At 41.1% G+C, this 18908-nt stretch overlaps 2 protein-coding genes across 2 annotated transcripts in view; one reads left to right on the forward strand and one right to left on the reverse strand.

Moving 5' to 3' along the window:
- The first annotated feature begins 2042 nt into the window (after positions 1-2042).
- The window catches only part of CUNH11orf24 (chromosome unknown C11orf24 homolog), a 36215-nt gene continuing 19349 nt past the window's right edge, over positions 2043-18908 (forward strand). The window contains exons 1-2 of the mRNA XM_015890447.3: positions 2043-2182; positions 5916-6009. The gene's annotated coding sequence lies outside the window, so the exon portion shown is untranslated. The remainder of the gene's footprint in view (positions 2183-5915; positions 6010-18908) is intronic.
- LOC148214999 (syncytin-1-like) overlaps positions 8645-18908 on the reverse strand; it is a 102322-nt gene continuing 92058 nt past the window's right edge. The window contains exon 3 of the transcript XR_015797126.1: positions 8645-8907. The gene's annotated coding sequence lies outside the window, so the exon portion shown is untranslated. The remainder of the gene's footprint in view (positions 8908-18908) is intronic.

Here is an 18908-nt window from a genome sequence, read left to right on the forward strand (position 1 = left end):
GCCAGTATACTGAGCTGGCCGAAGGAGGACATGAAGGCTGCCAATATAAAGACCCGGAAGCTCCTCACAATGTATGGAGGTTTCAATCCCAAGTCCAACACCCAGAGACTGTACCCCAGCTGGAAAGAGGGTGGGCGGGGTCTGGTGATTGTCAAAGCCACTGTTCTGGATGAAACTCAGAGCATCCAGGAGTACATCACTAAGATGGCACCCAAAGATGAGCTGCTGAGAGAATGCCTCAGGCAGCAGCAGACATGGGAGGAAGTTCAAGCAGAGGAAGTGTCACGACAAGACAAGACCCTTAATGGGATGTACCATCAATAGATAGCTGAGGCGGCTGACATTGGGAAATCCTACCAGTGGCTGGAAAGGGCTGGACTAAAAGACACCACTGAGGCACTGATCATAGCAGCACAAGAACAGGCACTAAACACCAGATCCATAGAAGCAGGGGATCTACCACACTAGACAGGACCCAAGGTGCAGACTCTGCAGAGAGGCCTCGGAGACAGTCCAACACATGGTGGCAGAGTGTGTAAGATGCAGGCAGGAAGAGCATACACTGAACAGCACAACCAAGTAACTGGCATTGTGTGTAGGAACATCTACACAGTGCATGGGCTGGACCCTCCCAAGTCCAGATGGGAGATTCCACAGGTCGTGGAGAATAACAGGACTAAGTTCCTGGGGGACTTCCAGATCCAGACGGACAGGCAGGTACTGGCCAATCAAGCAGACATCATGGTAGTAGATGTGAGAGAGGGATAAAATATGTTATTATTGACAAAGAAATAGTAGTTTGAGCATGCTAAGAATGCAGCTGTGTGAGAGATAAGGAAGTAGTGTTAAGTGTTATGGTTATCAAATAGTGGCAGATGGAGAGGAAGTTGTCTCCTTGTGTGGGACAATGTAAATAAAAACTAATTTAACCTGGGGCAGTCTTTATCAGTATAATGCAATTAGCTGAAACCTTGAGCAAATTACCATAGACTTGCAATGGATGAGGTGGGAGGGACCAGGAAGTAATCATAGAGCGGCCGGAAAGACTGTACACCCTGAGTACCTTAGCTAATGGGGAAAAGGGGAGGGACTTGCGATCGGGAATGTATATAATTAGGCTGGAGTGTGTATGTGGGTGTGGCTTCTTATTTGCAATGAAGCCCACCAGCCTTTGCAAATGCTTCCAATAAAACTTTACTACTGACTAACCCAGAGAGATTTGTGGTGCTTGTTTCACACATAGACAAGGACCAGAAGACAGTGGTGGTGATAGATGTAGCAGTGCCAAGTGACAGCAACATCAGGAAGGAGTATGAGAAGTTAAAGAAGTACCAGGGCCTGAAGGAGTAACTAGAGAGGACGTGAAAAGTAAAGGCCAAAGTGGTCCCAGTGGTGGTAGGAGCACTTGGGGCTGTGACTCCTAAGCTGGGAGAGTGGCTCCAACAGATCCCAGGAATGACATCAGAGCTCTCTGTCCGGGAGAGTGCAATGCTTGGAACAGCTAAGATACTGTGCAGAACCCTCAAACTCCCAGGCCTCTGGTAGAGGACCCGAGATTGAGGAAGACACAGACCACCCATAGGAGTGAGAAGGGATGAATGGACGGATACAGACACACAAACACACACAGAGTATACTGGTTCTTAGTTGTAAGCTACCCAAAGTCATTTGGGAATCAGACGGCCTACAAATTAAATAAATGAATAAATAAAATGAATAAACAATACAAGAGACTGCTGAACAACTAGCAACGTTACATTATAGTTAGTACAGAAAGAGAAACAACGAAACTCTTCTACAATTGACCAGCCATTCTGTCTGGCAACAGACGTTCCAGTATTGCGCAAAGCGGCTGCTTACGTCACATAACGCGACTGTTGAGGCGAGGTGATTCTTTTCCCCCCTCTGGAAAAGCCAAAGAGAAGCCATAACTTCCGGGTACCCGCCGATGACGTTTTGTTTGAGAAGCATGGAATGAGGGTGGAGAGCCAGAGGGAGCGGCTGCGGAGGGAAGGCGTGTCTTTTTGCCAGATGGAGCCGCTGCTGAATGGAATCCTAGGCGGAGCTTAGGGAATTGAGAGGCGTGGCCTTGTGAAGGCATGTGCTGCGGCGGGGGCAGCAGTGTTTCTTTCATTTTGCTTTCGTAACGTGCGTTCCTTCCAAGCGGGCCCGTCGGACGGAGGTGGGATGCGGCTGCTTCGAGGAGGGTGGACTAGTCTGTTCGGGGCTTTCTCAGGCTTCCCTTCGGGGGACGTGTTGGAAGTCGCTGGCCTTGCAACCTGTGGGACGGCTCTGGAGGGGCGGAGGTGCAGGAAGCGGGTGGGAGAGGGGTTCCCACAGCGCCTGGCTAAATAGCCCGGGGAGAGGCGCCTGCAGTGTGTTCTGTGCTCTCTTAAGGACGAAGCCAGTGCCGAGGTTTTTCAAATACATTTTTGAAGGGAGCGTTGGCTGACTTGAGCTGGTTCCCTCTCCGCTGGCGAAATGCCGCAAGCGCCGCGCTGGCCAATCCTTCTCTCCCCCATCGGCGAGGGATGAGTTGCGCCTGGAGTTTGCACAGTTTCTTCGTGAGCTGGCAAAGGGCGGGATCTAAGCTTGGCTTGGCTGGGGCTTCGCCGCTCTTTCGCTTCCTCTAGCACCATAGATAGACCGGCCGCTTCTACTTTTTCCCTCTCCCACCCTCCCCTCTACAATATAGCGACAAAAGTAGATCTTAAAGCGGCTTTCCCCAGCCTGGTGCTCCCCGGATGCGTTGGACTACATCTCCCATATTCCCCAGGGCACCAGGCTGTGAAGGCAGGACGATGAGGCTGGGAGAAAAGCATAATCCCAACCATTGGCGTTATCGCCTGGAGCTGCTTAGGTGTTCTCACATCTCTCCTCAGGTGTGTCACCGCAACTCTAAAAGTAGCATCTTAAATCACAGTTCTGCCTGTTCCTGACGGGATGCTGTTTTATCAAACTGCTGCTTTGATACTATTGTTATTTTTTCTTCTTCCCCCTGGAATCGTTGGTTAAATACAATGTCAATAATAGTACATAGGGAGACGGGGGGGGGGGGGAGTTAATTGAAATAAGAGATGTGTGGAAAAGGAAGCACAGGCAGTGAGTTGCATCCAGTGTGATCTAGGATGAAAGAGCAGGGACAGAGAGGGATGTAAAAAATGCCTCCCTGGATAATCCCAATGGTGTTAGCCAATCCAGAAGCCTTTCCCTTACAGTTCTGGAGATGTTTCAGTCATAATTATGTACTAGAAGTCATTCACAAAATACCGTTGATAAAACATCCTGACATTGAGAAATGAATTCAAGAGCTGTAGTGTGCTGTTTAATAGTTTGATACTGGATGCTTTGGCTTTCCCTGGCACATTTTGTTCTTAAATTTTATATTTTAAAAATAGCATGCCTAGTGAACTATACAAAAATTTATTGACATTCATATATCCATGAGTAATGTACATGTAGGCATGCAGAATTAATAGTTGTATATTAGTTCAGAGCATACTAAGATGAGTTTATCCCCTCCTTCTATAGATTGTGGTCTGTTTGAATGAAATTCATCCACTTTTTGCCCATGCTTTGTCTCTTGCATCATTTCCTTGGAGCTGTGGCACTTTCAACTAAGGTCCATTTAAGTGCTTATGTTCCATGTAGTCATTTTGCTATCAGGAGCATGAGCAAGATGATTAACTTTTGGAGAAGATGTTTCTACAGCCTTCTCAGGCTGCACTGAACCCCTTTGCAGTGTAAATTAAAACTTCTCACTGAGAACTGTGCTTGCCATCTCTTCTGCTGTTAAAAAGCCCCAAACTGTATTCTGGGTGCAAGCATTAGAAAGTTGTGTTTGCCAAAACTTTATCCAAAACCTACTTGCTCTTCATTCTGAACTTAATTTTCTGTCTGTATTGGTCGTCTAAATGTAGCATTTGATTCTGCCTGTCACTTAAAAGCTGTCATCTGCCTTGGGACTAATACTTATCCCCATCATATTTTCTTTTCTATGTGAGCAGTACAGGGTATTTTCCAGTATTTGCATATGCTGAATTATAATCTGGATAGACCCCCAAGATGCTTTCTTTGATTGTTGCAGCTGGAAAAAGCTGTTGTGACTGGAATTTCCTGCAAGACACATCTATGATTGATTTTTTATGCATTTCACTGATAACTAGCTCAGATTGCTTATGTACTTAGAAAATGTTTGAACTGCTGGCAACTGCTGACATAATCAGTTCAGCTATCTAAATTGAAGTACAAATTGAATCTATATAAGAGTGACCCTTGGGCTCATAGCAAGTCTATACGGAGGCTTCCTGTGTTAACTGGGCACAAAGGGCAAAAAAATTGTATCTTTAGTTGATGGGCTGTTATTATCTGCCTTTTGCATAGTTTGGGCCACATCTACTTCTTAACTAAAAACCTGGCTGTTTCATTTATGACCCAGGGACAAGGCCTGTTGGTTGTCTCCATTCTTCTGCGTATTGGAGTAACTATGCTTTTCTTAGAGTACATGGGCTTGTCTGAATTACTTAGTCATGGAACCAAGTATATATAGTATTTTCTATATGATTGTGACATGCTTGAGGCCAGATTCCATGGGTTGGATCGGTATGTGATGTTAGTATTATATGTTAAGACACCCTGACTTGGAGCAAAAATCTGGAATTGAATGGCCCACTAACTCATTTAGAACTCCAGGTTTTTAATTTAAGAGGAACTTTAAGACAAACAATCAGAATATCTTGTAAGATGCCACCTCAAAGCATCTATAAATTGAGATGAAAGGCCTTTCTGAAAGTTATTGATAAATATCTGGCTTGTGCAAAGTGAGAGGGATTTGTTACATGATTGCATATACACTGTGATGCATTTCCTAAGGACTTGCAAGAAAAACTTGTTCGCTGGGAATTTGAATCCACTCTGATCTCTTTCCATCCTAGCGCCCTCCAGATTTGTTTGACTATACTTCCTTTCTTTTGTGTGCTGCTTTTCCATGGGGGGATGACAAATAAAACTCCTCACACCCTCCCCAAAATAAAATAGCTAAATCCATTCAACTCATACACTCAATAACAATTGAAATCAATGATCATTGCATTATGGCCCAATATATGCATAGAATACCAGTTGAGAAAGGCTCCTGTAGGTCCAGATCGAGTAAAGTGACATCTATGCTGTCATTCTACTTTTGAAATAGCAGTAATCTTGAATATAGTGTGTTGTAATATTTAAGCATTTTTTCTTTAAAAAGAAGTGAATGTTATATTCTTAGAATCCTCAGCATGATGTTGTTGTTCAGTTGTTAAGTCGTGTCTGACTCTTCGTGACCCCATGAACCATATCGCGCCAGGCCCCCCCACTTTATCTTTACATTAAAAAAATTAAAATGCTCCCATATAAATTTATTAATATAAAAATGAGAGGTGGCTGCAATTCAGTGCTTTGTTTGGAAGTATGGCCACTTGCCTGGAGAAAGGTCAAAGGTAAGTATGAATAGGAGAACGTGGGAAGGAGGACCAAAGAGAGTGACAGATAGTAGTTATTAAATTAGTGCTTTGTACCTGGTTATAGCAGTTATTTTTTGAATTAGCAAGCAAACACTAAGCTGCCACTTTGTGAGAGAATCCACTGTCGATTCTTAATATTCTAAAGGCGCTCATCAGTTTGCAAAGATTGGGGACCTCTGCTATATTTTGTTCTGTCTGAAAGGCACAAAAATCTATGGTTTATTGGAGATGACCCTTCTCTACAGCAATATTCTTAGCATATAGTCTTTTTCTTAAAAACTGATAAACGGTCTTAATGCTTTCTCTCTACTTTTTATTTCAGGCTTCTAAAGTATTCAGGAGTCCCTTCAGGCATCCAAAACATCATGTTGCTGCCTGTGATTAATTCTTTGCTTTTTGCTCCCTTTCATCCAGCATGGGGCTCACAGAGACTGAGCAGCGGAATGTGTAGCTACTGAAGACGTGCTGCCCTCACCCCCTTCTCCTTGCTGAGAGTTTATGTCACAAGGTAAGGAAGAGGGGAGAGCTTCCCCTACTTTTGGTGTAGTGTCTTTGTCATACTGCATTTAAAGATGAAAACATTGGCCGTGAACACAGAGAACCAAAATTTAAATTTCAACCCGTCTGTGAAGCCCAGAACAAATGCAATACTAAGAGATCCACAGATGGAACTTCTACAGAAGTTGAACACTGGCCGTGAAATTTCACTGAATGTGACTGGAACTGTACCATTTAATAAAAAGAATGTATTTATTTTTCCTAAATGGAACCTCTTGCATACAGATATGCACCCAAAGCAGCTATCTGCCCCATGACAATAATCAAATTTGTTAAGAATCTTCTAACGTTACTAAAATATGACTGAAGTTAAAAACTCCAGATGGCAAGCATTGTCATAAGTGAACACTCTGTCTCTCTCATTTCTCAAGATGAAATTCCACTGCTAAGGGGATGTGTTGAACTACTGCAACCTTGAGATTGCTCTGATGCGTTGCTTATATTTTCCTTAGTGGTTCTATATTGGCTGCTGCCCTTTTGGCATTCACCAACTGCATTTGCTTTTAGGAGAACTAATCAATATTAGCTTAATGTCATAATTATTAAACAACCATCTACCTTGTCTGCTAGTTGACAGGTGCTTTTTTTGAATCTATAATAGTTGTTTCTTGCAATTAATAATAAATGCATGTCTTTTGTTTGTTAGTTTATACATCGGTCAGATTTCTAAAGCTGTCCAATCCATAACTACTCTGGGCAACATATAACATTAAAAACAATAAAAACATCATAACCAATAAAAACCAATAGTCATCTGGAGAAAGCAATAAAAACATAATTCTCAGCCTCCATATTCCCCAAAAGGACTTGTCACATTCCCTAACCCAGGGCTTGGGGGACGAGCTGGTCTTCAAGGCTTGCTTAAACAAGGTCAGAACAGGGGCCATTCGAACCTCTGAGAAGATGCTATGCCAAGAACCAAAGTGAGGGTTGAGTATGTAATTCTTCTTTCTATGTATTATCTAAAATAGCAGTTCTAGGGATTCTCTGGGAGTTTTCTGGGAATAAATAAAATCCTTTTAATGTGGGTCCCTTTCTAGCTCTGTCGTTACAGTAGTTTAAAGATGAATGCTTGAAAGTTAGTTGAAAAGCAAACAACCCTTCCTTGTATTAAGAATTCAGTTGTACTTGTCTCATGTGGTTTCATGGTTAAGCTTTACGACTTCATGTGGTACTTTTTCTTCCTGAAGTGGAAGCAGTAATAAAGAGAGGACAGTGATACGTGTAACCAACAGTGGGCTTTTCATTGTTAATATTACAGTATTATTATCCTAGAGAAATTCGGTTTTTCCCTGTATTTCCATTCAAAACAATCTCTCTCCTCCCACACACATCTGGTATTTGTAGCTGTGAGGCCTGTTTTGCAGAAGCCAGTTTATTTTTGTATTGAGGTATTTGAGAGATCAGTGCTAAGAAAACGATCCTTTATGGGGCTATTTAAAATGGTTTTAAACATAGGGAGCAGGGAGAAAATGTTGAAATCTTGGTCGCATAATTGATAGTTGAATCCAACAGTGGTGTAAAGTTTAGTTTCTAACAGTTTTGCAAAAGATAATCTTTTCTCTTGGTTTTTATATATAAAAATGATAACTATTTATAATTTAACAGAAAAAACTATGGTGAACTATGTTCCATCATTCCCAACTTGGCCAGAGGGAACAGATACCAATAAGAAAACTAAGGTATTTCAAGATAAGGTGTGGGACAACTTGGCTAGAGAGGAGCTGCTAATTGCAAATTGTAGAGGGAAGAGGAAATGGCCTTGAGGGATAAGAGGAAGAGCCACTACCAAGGCAGAAATCAGACAAGTGTGTCTTAAGTCCATTCTGAGAAATTAATTTGAGAAAATATCTCAGACAGGCCCCACCCTAATTCACACAAAGATAAAGGGAGGGAGGAGGAAAGCATATTCAAGATTCTCCTACTATAGCTGTTCCAATAAAAGTAATTTTAGACCTATATGACATTAGCCTGGCTAATACCCTATAGGGCTGACACAAATTTCATCTTGCTAAGGAGCATCAAAAGTTCTTTTAGAGCATTTTTTCCAACATCGTAGTAGAATATTTCGTGCACTGCTATGAGAATAAGGAAGAAGTTGTGGCCTCCAAAGCTGACACACCTGTTTTTCCAGACATATAAATGATGATGATATATAAATATCATCATAAAATATTTCTATTAGGACATTAGCATCTGTGACAATACTTCCTCTAGTTGGTTTGCATTTTAGGTGTGAGAGAATACAGTAGTGCAGTACTAATAAGCTATGTTGGTAGTTCCTCTTCAGAGCACCAGGCATTTATACTACCTGTAAAATATAATCTTTTCTTTATTTTCTGATGCCTTCAGGACTGGAATATGCCTCTTCCTATAAAACACTGAGAAACACAGTTATAAAAGTGAGGCTTTTATCTATCTTAGTGCTTTGAGACTGTTGCTCCAGTGCTCTTCTTAGCTTTCCTTATACAGAATCTCCCTCATTGGTCTGAGCCCTTTGTCCAATTCTTATTCCCACTTGGTTAGGTTGTGTCAGGTTCAGCCCAAGAACAGGGAGACGGTCCAGAATCAGTTCAGCTCTTTTATTAGCTTACACCTAATCGACAGAATCTCACCAGACTAATTCTAATCCCCAACAACAGCAACTATAACCATGATGCCCTTGGGGGGGCCAGCCTCCTTCTCTTGGCTTTCCCACACTCCAGCTGGGGGCCGAGGAGGTGCTTTCCCTGGAACCTCTCTTCCCCCCTCCTGGCAATCTTGAAGTTCCATTCCAGAATCCTCCCCGCTCATGTCTTCCATCACAGGTTGGACCACTGCATCATCAGTAGACAAATTGGGCTTCCATCTGGGGCGAAAAAGAAGCAATAAGGGAGGGAGTTATGAACAAAATGTTAGTCATCAAGGGGCTATGTTTGCATGCAATTGCATCCTTGTGCCCAAGAAGCACTCTACTGGAGTGGAAAAAAGTACTTGAGAGCTCTGAAGTGAACTCTTAATTTGCATTGCATAAGATTATTGAGTCTCTTTTGCGAGTATTGATTCCTGCATCACCCAGCCAGCATATCTGAATCTTGTGAGACCTTCAGAAGCACTGATTAATCAATGTGAAATGTGGTTCAAGGCAAACATTTCTCTACACATGTGTGTTTATTCCTTTTGGAAATGCTTGGGAATGTTTAAGGGTGTCTTTGGAATACAGCTGATATAGTTCTCTGAGCATCTGAGTATCTTATTTATCACCTCCTCCTGAAATAAATCTTTCCAGTTATCAATTATTTTTGATGCATTCCATATTTATAATATTACCCATATGATGTGCCACATAACTTAAGAGGGTGTTACACTTAGGTCAGACTAGTTTATAAGCTGGGAGTTGCAGTGACAACATACCCAGAGGTTGCCATGTTGGAGTGTCTGGGCCATGCAGCATAGTAATCTTGTGGGTAAGTATAAAATCCATAGTTAATTGATGATTGCTTCTCCAATACTCCCCCCAAATATTGTTTCAGTAACTGTGAATTCAGCTGTGATTCACATTAACTATGCAACTCTGAACTTTGAGCTTGGTGGGGTTTAAGCGATTCAATGTCTAGGCATGCCTGAACTGTTCTCTGCCTGGCTGTGGAATGTCACTTCCCATCCCCTACCCCCATATGGTTGTCTTTTTGCTGATGAAAATTATCGGGGAGGGGGAGGCTTGTATTTTTTGTATACAGGTAGTCCTCACTTGATGATCATAATGGGGACCAGAATCTCGATTGTTGAGCAAAGCGGTTGTTAAGCGAGGCACCCACGTGACTCCTTTACTCAATGACTGCAATCCAGGCACTCCTGGTTGCAGTCATTAAGCGATCTCCCAGATTGTTAAGCAGATGGAGCGAAGGAGCTGTCTGCAGAGCTGAAATCTTCCCAACAGGCAGCTCTTTAAGAGCAAAAGGGCTACCTGCCAGACATTTTCAGCTTTGTGTGGAGCTGAAATCCTCCCAGCAGGCAGGCCTTTTGCTCTCAAATGTTCCTGCAGCCCACTGAGGGGTTTCCCCTCCCCTCAGTGCATGGAGCGAAAGAGCTGCCTGAAGGATTTCAGCTCCGCGTGGAGCTGAAATCCTTCCGGCAGGCAGCCCTTTCACTCTCAAACATTCCTGCAGCCCGCTGAAGGGTTTCAGCTCCCCTCCATCCCTTCCGCTTGCAACCTTCCCTACAGGCTTCCACATTAAGTTTCTGGGGAAGCCGGCAGAGAAGATTGCAAATGGCGATCACATGATTGCCAGGCACTTGGCAACTGGTTGTAAATGTGAGTCAGTTGCCAAGTGCCCAAAATGCAGCCTTGTGACTGCAGGGGTGGTGGTGATTTTACAATGGCCAGAAGTGCTTTACGGGCTGTAAACCCTTTCCAAATCCGTCGTAACTTTGAACCATCATTAAAAGAATGGTCATTAAGTGAGGACTACCTATATCTGTATTAATATTCAATTATAACAAAGAGTCCATTACAAGTCTGGTATAACTCATTATCTATTGTAATACAGATCTTGAATTTATTAGTAGCAGCAAGTCATTTCTCTCCCATCTCCCCAACCCTTTTTTTTCATTGATTAGCAGAGACTGAAAACCTCAGCAAAGACAAACTTGCATGGTTTTTGTCTGTTTTTTTTCCTGATGCAGGACCAATAGTTTCACTGGCAACTGAAAATACATTTTGCAAATGCTGCTATGGTAAGCTTTTTTTGGTGTGGGCTTCTGCAGTAGCGGTTGTTTTTGCGAGGAGGTTAGCTTAAATGTTGAAACTTAAGTTTAACAGGGAATTTAAACCTGGAAAAGTTTGAAATCAGCGATTTGATTCCTAAGAACATTATTCATGTTTGCTGGAAGGAATTCCTACTTGTCCAGAGAGAGGAAAGGTTGCAGTGAAGAAAAGAAGTTGTTTCACATCCTGCACATTGAGTAGGGCACCACTGTCAGCACCAGTTCTTGGTATGCCAGAATGAATTGTATGTGTTCAAATATATCCTGGTGTATTAGATTTTACCCACATGTCAGTGGAATCCCTTATTTGATATAAGAGACTAAGGTTCAGTGAAGGCTCCCCTCTGGAGCAAAGGAGGAGGGGAGAACATTCTTGCAGAGTTTGCAATAGCCCCTTGCACCATCTTTCATGCTATTCTGGAAAGCATAGACGCCACCCAGAGTCGCTTTGTGTGAGATGGGCAGCTATATAAATGTGACATAAATAAACAAATAGTTAAGTACACATCTCAGAAGGCTGCAAGAGAAGCAGAATTCCCTGTCCCATTTTCTCCAAGCAGGAGTTGCCTGTAAACAGACTGCTATTTGCAGGAACTCTGATGAAATGTCATTGGGTCTTGCTGTTAGAGTTGAGAACTTAGAGGCTTGCCCATCCAAGTGCTGTGGTGTGTGTTGGACTATAGCTATCATAATTTCCATCCAGCATAGTCAGCAGGCTATGGGTCACCACTGATAAGAATTACAAGACTTCCTGTCCACTGCATCTCAGGGGCATCGGGTTTGAGAAGGCTGATAGATGTTGCAGGTATCATTATCATGAGTAATTATGTTAATGTCACTAGACCTAAAGGAAATCAGTGGGGTCCTCATACTGATTCCATTAAACTGTCAAACAGCAGAATTCACAGTGGGTTGAACTGGCTACTATAAAGAGATGGAAGAGCACGCTACTACTTTAGCAATTATCATAGGTGGGAAAAGTCCACAATAAACACATGACACTTGATCTTGTGTAAATAGCCCACGAAGCAAAGATTTAACAGCCAGAGTTCAAAGTCTTTATCTGGAAGTTGTTCCTCTAAAATTTCAAAGTTTGTGTGCATTTTAATCACAATGAATAAGATCAACTATGTAATATCTTTCATTAGAATCCCACAAGATAATGTTTCTGAAGCTGTGCTTAATAGCAACATAAATGTGGTCTAGAAAAAGGCATCTTTTACATGATATTAACTCACATGTACTTAATTCCAGTTTGGTTTGATAAGACATGTTTCATGTGATCTTTTCAAGCCAGTTCTACTATTTTTTCAATTTGTAAATGGCTGAGCTTTCAAATATGTCACATGCTTTCTATTCACATGTAAACCTTTAAATTGTAGGTAGTTGCCCCTGTTTGTAGTTCTCCCTGTGGCAGAAATTCTTGTAGATAGAGAGGTGGGGAGTTGACTAGCAGGTACAGGTAGTCCTCATTTGGCCACTGTCTCATTTAGCAACCATTTGCAGTTACAACAGTGGTGATAAAGTAACTTTGTGACCAGTCCTACATTTGCAACCTTTCCAGGTCTGTAAAGCAAAGGAAAGCTGAAGTAAGATCATAAGCAGTCGCGGTTTCACTTAGTGACCACTTCGCTTAACCAAGTTGCCAGTCCCAATTGTGGTTGCTAAACAAGGACTACCTGTAATAGAAAGCAAACACTGGACTCTCCAAGATGTAGAGGACCTGCTGAAGCTTACTCTTCCCAGTCCCTTAAGCATTCAGGGATAGGGGTTGAAAACAAAAACAGACTCTTTGGAGCCTCAGCGGTCCATAGCAAAGAACTCAAAGTACTAACCAAGGAAGTAAATTGATCTGGCAGCAGCAGTTTGAGCTGTAATAGCAATTCTCCTGCTATTACACCAATAGTGTCAGGCCTAGCCCAAGGAACTCCAGGAGATCATGCAAATTCTGTTCAGCACGTTTATTAGCTACAACCTCTATCAAGAATCTTCCCAGACTGAAACTCTGTTCCCACAGTAGCTATGAAAACAGAGTGAATTCCTCAGGGAGGTGCCAGCCTCATCCTCTTATCTCTTCCTCGCCCTTCTGGAGACGAAAGAGGATGCTTGCCTCCCTGAGTGTGGCCTTCATAATTCCATTCCATCACAAATAGTCTCAATAAGCCTTCCAGTCCCACTATGAGCATATAAGCAATTCCTTACTTGAGTAGTCTCTGAGTAAGGTTTTCCAGTGTGAAGAACCAGCTCTCTTCCCTGCATGGGCAATAAGCTGAGTTCTGGCTGGGCAGCATAGTAGGGTGGGGGCATTTGTTTATACAGGCCTGATAAAGGTAATCCAGCAGATGCTTTCTCCGTAGGCTTCTTCTTGTTGTCGTCATCCTCTGGCATAACCTTCTTCTCTACCTTCCTTTTCTTCAGAGCAGCCTTTATGCTCACAGGCACTGAGTCTGCAGACACTCATACTCTGCCACTGTGGCTTTATCACAAGGAGGCTGGTGTTTCCCCTTCACCATAGATAGATACTTATCTTAGATACTTTTTCTCCCTGGGCTGATAGGAGATAAGATGAGCTCACATATCACACTATGCTGTAATGTTTGGTTTTGGCTTAGCAAACCTAACCCACAGATTTGAGGTTTATTCAATAAATTGTAATGTGGCTAGACTTGTTCTTGAATGATCCATACTGACTTGTAGTAATTATATCAGTTTCAAGGAGCCTACAGACTGAATGATTTATAATGTGTTCTAGAATCTCCTGGATATTTATGTATTTCTGTCTGGTCTGTAGTTCTCTGGATCCATTCATTTACCTTATATAGACACAGTCACTCCTTCAAGATCCAGCTCCTGTTCTCTAGGATTTTTCAAATATAACAGGTAGAGAATGTCTACATCCATTGTTAAGTTCTTCAGTTCCTGCAGTTCTGCCGCTTCAGGATGCTCACAGTTTTCACCTGTTCTTCTAAGAGAAGATGAACCAAATTAGAAGCTGAGCAGATCCACTAACCTCCTTGTCATCTAGTGTTTTCGCTGAACAGCTAGTTTACTTCTATTTTTTATTTTAGCTTATCTTGCCAACTTGAGCTCATTTTTGGCTTTAGTCTTTTGGAGGGTTTCTGAAATTCCAGACTATTTGCTTGTCCTATTCTTTGTTCTGCATGTGCTGTTTCTGTGGAGCTTCACTCTCCAGTTAGTTGTGCCTCCTTTTTTAGGAACCAAGTTGAGACCATGTTGAACTCTTCTTCTCATTAAGTCTTCCTGCCACAGATACTATTTTTTATTGCTTTGGATTTATTAAGAGCACCTTCCCTAAAATCATATATATATATGCTGGCTTTAGTTTTCCTTTAAAAACAAAGAACTCTAGTATCACATAGTCTCACCTAATTATTCCCTATTGATCAGAATCAAGTCAATAGTGGCTCTCATTTCTTGTTTTACTGTTTGAAGGGAAAGGTGTCAATAATTTTCTGAAGATACTGTGAGTTACCTCTCATAGTATCAAAGTGGCATTGACTGTACTTGTGGATGATTTCTGGGAAGCCTGGGATGGAGTGCTATGGCTCACCTCATTTTGTTTGATCTTTTGACAGCTTTCAGTTCCATCAATCATAGTATCCTTCTGGGCTGACTCTAGAGGTTGGGAGTGGGGAGGCTCTGTGTAGCAGTGGTTCACCTACCTCTGGGTCAGTTCCAGTTGGGATGGGTAGTAAGGAAGAAATTGAGACAAAGCCTCTTGTTTTACAGGGTTGTTTGGGGCTCAGCACTTTCTCCACTCGTATTTAACATGTACATGAAACTGCTAGTTAAGGGTATCTGTTGGCACATGGTCAGGTATGAGCAATATGCAGATGATATCCAGTGCCTGGAAGATGTCTAAACCAATGTTTCTCAACCTTGGCTGCTTTAAGCTGTGTGGACTTCAGTTCCCAGAATTCAATTCTGGGAATTGAAGTCCACATAGATTAAAGCAGCCAAGGTTGAGAAACACTGGTCTAGATTGAGAGGAACAGGCTCAGGCTCAACCCTAGCAAAACTGAATAGCTTTGTTTTCAAGGACCTTCTAGTTGTAGAGATATACCATCTTTATTTTCTTGATGGGTTGCATTTCCCCAGGCATAACTTGAGTGTAATTTGTGGGTTCTTCTGGACTTGTAGCTGTTACTCAAGGAGCAGGTGGCAGTCATGGTTAGGAGGGCCTTTGCTCAGATCTATTTTGTGTGCCAATTATGATCTTATCTAAACTAGCAGGTCCTTGTCACAGTTACTTACACCTTAGTCACCTCCCATGACCACTACTGCAGCAATACTGCGGTACATGTAGCAGTCCTTGAAGACCACTGAGCAGGTACAGCTAGTTCAGAGTGCAGTGGTACAAGTACTTATAGGTGTTTCTATTCATATAACACCACCACTTTGAAAGCTGTCCTAGTTGCCAGTTGACTTCCAGATGCAATTCAATATGGCAGTTGTCATCTATAAGTGGGTTAGGACCTGGATACCTGTGGGCCCACCTTTTTCTGGTTGTTTGGGAAAATCTGGCAGAGTTGGCTCACTCCTGGTTCTATCAGTAAAGTAGTGTTATCTGGCATGGGCTCCTCTGTGGCCATTCCTACCTCTGGAACTGCATTCTGCCAGAAACCTCTTCAGCCCAAATCCAGCTGTGCTTTTGTAAAGCCTCAAAAACCTATTATGATCCTTCTCCCTGAGGTATGTCTGTATGGTTTTGTAATGTGTTTTTCCCCAATGCCAGCTTTTGTGAATTTTGCTGCTTTGCTGCTATTAGTGTATTACTGGTTTTTCTTTTGGTTTATTTATTTTAATTTGATGTAGGTTGTTTAGAGCTCCAAATTGTGATTGAGGTGGCCTATACATTTAATTAATAAATAAACATTGTTTTAAGCTATTGAGGAAATTAAAGTAACCATAATTTCATGCTGCTTTGCAGTTCACTCATGGAAAACATCCATTTGTCTTCTCTGTGCTAAATGGACAGTAGTACATTCCAGCCACAGTACTGTTTATATTTCTTTTTCCATTTTTTTCATCTAAGGGTTTTCCAGAGGACTGTGATAATATTCTGTTGGATTTATGTATGGTACAGGTGTGGGCATTATTAACATATGGTGCAACACCTTTTTATTCTTTTGTTTAAATTAAATTAATTATATATTTAAATTACTATATTCTGTTCATGGGCATCATCCTACCAAATCTATCTGCTGTGAAATCATATGAAGTTCTTTAGAAGCTTGAGCTTATCCTATTTATTTTGTTTGGTTTATACATTATATCAGTATAAAGATGCTGAAAATTGTAAGCTTATGTTCCAGTAACATTCTTTTCCTGTTATAGGATGCAAGCCTTTATTTCTAGTTCTTAATATTGGTCATCTCCATTTCTCACTCCACCAATATTTCATTTTGAGCTCTTGATTGTGAGGCTTGAAATCTTTTGGACATGTTTTTCAATCTTTATGAGAAGCAACCTATCTTCGGACCAGTGCTCTTCTCAAAAGCATAAATCATATTTCCAGAAATTGAATCTTCCTATTATCATCATCTTTCAGTCTGTTTTATACATGGGTTCTGTGATTTCACATGTGAGTTCTGCACTCACATGGCAAAACTTTCCAAATATTTCAGAGCATAGATTTCTTATCTGAGCCTTATTTTCTATAACTCATATACTCTACAATACTTGGGTTCACCAGTTCCTGTTCCTTTCATTTCTGACTCAGCACAGCAACAGAACAATTATGTCTATCTCAGAGTTCTTTTTTGTATCTTTTTTTCATTAAGTTCTTTGTTTCAAAAACATATGGTTTCCTTTGCAGAGCTTCATAATAGGATCCAGTTGCAGCTGTGTTTGGTTGCATCATTTATTCCCATGTGGATGAGTAATAAGATGCTGTTATCAAAAAATGTGAGTGTTGACAGTAGTTCTGTCATAACCCTAATCCATGTTTCTCAGAGATAGTTTCACAGTCCAAAGATTGGAATGACACATCATCAGTCCATCACTACCACCTTTCCAGTCTTGCTTTAGGAAGCTGTCGTTCCTCTATTTTTCAAGGCATCAATTTCACAATTTCTGCCCAGTGAGGTCTGTTGTAGGTCTTCCGGTGGTGTTTTGAAAGTCAGACTTCTCCATTAGAACTGGACAATTCTTCAGTAGTTCAGAGCATTTTTTAAGTCTCTTGTCCCTGACAATTATTAAGCTCCATGCAGTTTAATCTTCCTTTGAAAAGTTTTCTGTGGTTGTACATGTTGCAGTGCCTTCTGTGTTTTGTCCAAGAAATCTTCACTGCCATTCACCATAATGTGACCTCTTCAGACATTTTGTTCTGGACTTCCTCCACTGATACATTCCCTTTTTGCTCCTTGTCACTCAAAAAACATGTTTCATATGTAGTATGAATTTTTATTTTGTTAATAAGAATTACTTCTTAATATACCCAATATACTAATAATTAAATATACACAAAAGTATATTTAATTATACAATTAAGTATACAAAAAAGTAAAGGGGGAAAAATTGGAAGTCAGTAGTTAGATCTTGGAAGTGTTGATTTGATCCTAATGTGGTTCTTGAAATACTTTTTCATTTATCTTTTAGCAATCCAGTGAGAAAGTTGATGCTAAAATAATAGCTTGCTTAAGATTCTGCAATGAAATTCATAACTGAGCAGAGATCTTCTTCTTCCCCAGAGCTAATGTCAGAAATTTCAAGTAGAGAAAAACTGCCTGGATGAAATTTGATCCTGACCAACACTGTGTTTTTTATCATAGTCAGAAAAATGCTGTAAAGAAGGCCACCTAACTTGATATACTCCAGATGGGTTTGACTACTTCTGTAACCATGTTGGCTGATGATGATAGGATTGTCAGTCATAGGATTATCAGTCTAACACATATGGGGGTCCCAAGTTGGGAAAGGTGGCCCAATGGCTTGATTGCTGCACCCTGGATTTCAACAGTGACATGAGTGCTCATTGGTTTAACCTGCTATTGATAGACCCCCAGCTTCTCTCATCACTAACTATATGGGCTGGGTTAGGGCTAGCAATTATATTTTAGTAACATGTGGCAAGTCCCACCCCCACCCCCTGGACACAGACCTTTTGTTCAGACTTCTGCAGCTGTTCAGTTTCCACCTATTTATATTCTTTCTCTCCATCCAACAACTATATCAGAATTCTGTAATGATTAAAGTGCAGTATAAACAGTGCTTCCACATTCATACCAGAGAACCTACACACAGAACATATAGAAAGTATCTAATTAAATATTAAAGCTTAGGAATAATTAAAATTACTTCAACGAGCACAAAATGAGAAGACGCCATTTTGAACACAATTGTTTTGTTCGTTAGAGTGTGTAAAATGCACGCAGAGTAAATGTTAGTGATGTATGTTAGAACATTGTGTTTTTTCCTACTTAAATGGTTTTGTAAATTTCAGTCATATTCAGTTGCATGAGAAAATGTGAAAAAGTTTACTATTAAGTAATTTTGGTGTCTAATGCTTAAAAAGATGTTTTAAGTGAGATTTTTCTAATGCCTTCTAACTGATTCCAGCTAAATTAATGCTAGCAGGTGGCAACGTCTAGTTGATCTTTGCCTCTTTCTGCAACAAAAAAGCAAAATGCCATATGTACAAAATTAGAAATGGTAGTGAGAAATGCTCCCTGAGATGTTAATCTTATATGTACAGGAAGAGTGTTTATGTATGCAGAAGTATCAGTCACAGGAGCTTTAAAATGCGGTCAGAAATTGTGCTGTTGAAACTCTGGCTTGCCACTTGAGTTGGAACTACACCTAAATTTTAAGATCTTCCTCCAAGGGAAGGTAGCAGTTGCTGTGAAAAGTACATTCCAATGAACCTAGGCCTACATGAAAGATTAACTAGGACCCTGGTTTATCACTATCCCAAGGTTGTTTGAAAACCTCTGGCAGTTCTTGTATTACATTTCTGTGCCTTTTTTTTTTTTTACCTATGACTACGATTTTACCTTAATAGTAATGTCTTAATACCCCTCATCTTTCAACCAATTTGTGCCTCTGGAATGAGTTAGAGCCACAGTAAAACCCCAAGACTTT

This window comes from Python bivittatus, unplaced genomic scaffold (genome assembly GCF_059951505.1).
Source record: "Python bivittatus isolate LINGU-HERP-01145 unplaced genomic scaffold, Pbiv_v1 ctg000480_np1212, whole genome shotgun sequence".
Classification (NCBI taxonomy): domain Eukaryota; kingdom Metazoa; phylum Chordata; class Lepidosauria; order Squamata; family Pythonidae; genus Python; species Python bivittatus.